Here is a 3,151-nt window from a genome sequence, read left to right as displayed (position 1 = left end):
TCTTACCCCAAAGAAACAAATCAAGAGTTTGGGAGTCTGGCTTGACCCCTCCCTCGGCTTTCAAGTGCAGGCAAAGAAGGTAGCCGCAACATGCTTTGGCCTGATTAGGACATTAAGAAAGGTTATTAACCTCCTTCCTCCCGATTCCAGACGGCTCCTGTCCAGTCTTTGATCATCTCCCGATTGGATTACTCCAATGCACTCTATCTTGGCGCCCCGATAGGCACTATCAAAATTCTGCAGTCAGTCCAGAACTGCGCTGCTCGACTTCTGGTCAAAGTCCCTAGACACAGCTCGGCTAAGCCTGCTCTGTGTGCTCTTCACTGGCTACCGATTCAGGAGAGGATAGGTTTCAAGGCCATGTGTATGGTCCACAAATCCATCACAAACAACGGTCCAGATATTCTTTACCCTCTCTTCTGTCCATACCAACCCTCCAGAACCCTTAGGTCTAGTGAACTCAATCTTCTGACAGTCCCTAGGATCAAAAGATCCCGTATGGGGGGTCGGCGGTTTTCTTTGCAAGCGGCAAATTTCTGGAATAATCTTCCTGAGAGCATCCGACGCCTACTGAACCATCTCATGTTCCGGAAACAACTAAAAACCTTTCTTTTCCGATGAGTGATGGTGATGTTACCTGGGTCAAAGCACTGGGATGCCTTAGGGTAGCCATGCGCTATACCAAGTACATTTTCATTTCATTTCATTTCTGTGCAGCAGGCACCAGTACGTAATCAATCCTCGAAAGGCTACCATGGGCACCGGAGCGGAACGTGTATTGCCGCTGAGTGGGATGCAACAGTCTCCAGCAGTCTACAAGGCCTAAGGTACCGATGAGACCACAAAGCCAGTTTTGCGCCCCCTTAAGGACTCTAGGTGGATGTCTATCAAAAATACCAGACACAACCGCATTAAAATCACCACCCATTATCAATGACCCAACGGGGAGAGCCTGGAGAACCCGCCCCAGATCGGCGAAGGTAGTGGACTGCAGACCGGGAGGGACATATACGGATACCAGTGACAGGGTCCTACCCTCCCAACGACCAGTAAGGACGACATAGCGCCCTCTATCATCGAGAACCGTTGCATCCACCTCCAACGGGAAAGAGTTCTCTTTTTTTTTGAGGAGTCTTTTTTATTAAGGTATGTCCAGCAAAATTCTCAACAGTGAGTAGGTGCAACCAGTCTGCTTATTTAAAACAAATGTTTGTACTTAATTTAAAAACATGATTCACTTTTTTTTCTAAGTAGGCGGCAAAATAATAAACATTTGGGAAACAAATTTCCAGCTCTTAGGATTTCATGAAAATATTTTACCTTCTTATAAAAACAACCCACAGAATCACTGGAATGTTTGACAGTTATTTTCTTTTGAGACCTCCCCACTTTAAGAAACCATAAAACATATACAGGGTAAAATCATGATCCCAAGTCCATAAGCATGACTTACACAAAAAGGGACACATTGACTGAAGTCAAAAACTACCACCACTTATTCTTTCCAAGTACCATACAAACTAGAACAATCACAAATTCTTTAAAACAATGATCATTGCGTCGTAGATTTATTTCCCAAGTAACCGAGATGAAGATGTTCCACAATTAAATTCATGCTAAAAAAACCTGCGTTTATAAAATAGTTGATAAAAATATTCCTCACTGTTAACAATACAGCATGGAGGTATGGAGACCGAATGATGGAAATAGAGGACAGAGCTAATATTACTCGGACTTGGATTCTTTTTCGTCAGATGCTTCAGCTGCTGGCGTCGTTTTTAGAGTGGTTTTTTTCCTTGGCATCATCTTGCTTATTTTCATCCTTGCCCTTGGCTCCCTTTTTTCCTTTTGCTGGTTTCTTGTCGTCCTTTTTATCGTTTGCTGACTTCTTTGCCGCTGGTTGTTTGGCCTTTGGTTCTGGCTTAGGTGGAGCAAGTTTAGCTGACAACCTGGCCGACCTCCTCTTGGGCACATCCTTGGCTTCACCTTCAGAGGCAGCCTTTCTCTTGGGCATGTTTGCAGGCGGCTGTAATGGCTTTCGGAGTCTGGAGGTCGAAACGCGGCAGTGAAACTAACTGCAACCAAGAGACGCAACCAAACTACATGAATCAACGGGAAAGAGTTCTTAATAAGAATACCCACCTCTCGGGAACCTGAGGAAAACCCTGCATGAGTGGCCAAATGATACCCCTTCCTATTCATAGCATAGCATGTATTTCCTATCAAGTGAGTTTCCTGTAGTAGGACCACATCAGGGGAATGACGTTTTAACTGCTGCAGTACCACCCCACGTTTTATCCTATCCCCCAGCCCATTCACATTCCAGCTCGGAAGTTTCAATCCCCTACCCCCCATCCCACACAAGAAAGAAAAGCCAACCCTGAAAGGAACCCAGTGCTCTAATCAAAAAGTCTTGCAATACATTGCCTTGCAGAAAACGAAACTGAGAAAACAACACAACCCCCCTCCTCCCCACCAAACACCCGTTACAACACCCCCCACCCTGCACCCCTGCATAAGACTAGAAAGCCGCCCCAACTTGCAGTGTGCCTGTCGCCCCCACATCTAAACTAATCTACAGAAAGTCAAGCAGAGGAGGAAAACGACCCCCCAATAGCCCGCAACCCCCCGAGATGCCTCACAAAATCACATTACACAATTAGTGCGCCACAGTTCGAAGCTTCCAGAGTACCCCAGAAACCAGTCAACAATAAGGCTTATTCCTGGTCCATCGATTCGCCCTCAGCGCCACCACTCTGCCCACCCTGCGGATGATGGGCCGGAAGAGTATCAAGCCAGTCGGACACTATGTCTGGTCTGTCGAAAAAATAAGTCCGCTCTGCATGTTGGATACGCAACTTGGCCGGAAAAAGCATGGCGTATTTGAGGCCCATCTCCCGGAGTCTCCTTTTCACCCCAAGAAAACCAAGTCTCTGTTTCTGCACGGCTTGGGTAAAGTCTGGATAAAAACTGATGGTAGTGTTCTCAAACTTTATGAGACCGCCTGTATGCGAAGCCTGCAGGATAGCGTCTCTGTCGCGGAAATTGAAAATGTGTGCTATAATAGGCCGCCCGGAACTCTGTGAGCTGGTTCCACAGTGAAAAAATTGCTCAGTCCCTTGGGTGCAAGGTGATTCATGATCAGGTTCTC

The 3,151-nt window shown here is 46.4% G+C and overlaps 1 long non-coding RNA gene across 1 annotated transcript; it reads right to left on the bottom strand.

Moving 5' to 3' along the window:
- Window positions 1-1,121: 1,121 nt before the first annotated feature.
- Window positions 1,122-2,045, bottom strand: LOC147732431 (uncharacterized). Its single transcript, XR_015308466.1, has one exon. It is a non-coding gene; the product is annotated as an uncharacterized LOC147732431 (long non-coding RNA).
- Between the last annotated feature and the right edge of the window lie 1,106 nt (window positions 2,046-3,151).

The sequence above is a fragment of the Lissotriton vulgaris genome, chromosome 2_1 (genome assembly GCF_964263255.1).
Source record: "Lissotriton vulgaris chromosome 2_1, aLisVul1.2, whole genome shotgun sequence".
NCBI classification, from domain to species: Eukaryota; Metazoa; Chordata; class Amphibia; order Caudata; family Salamandridae; genus Lissotriton; species Lissotriton vulgaris.
Note: the sequence above shows the minus strand (reverse complement) of the source record. Positions and strands in the feature narration are given on the sequence as shown.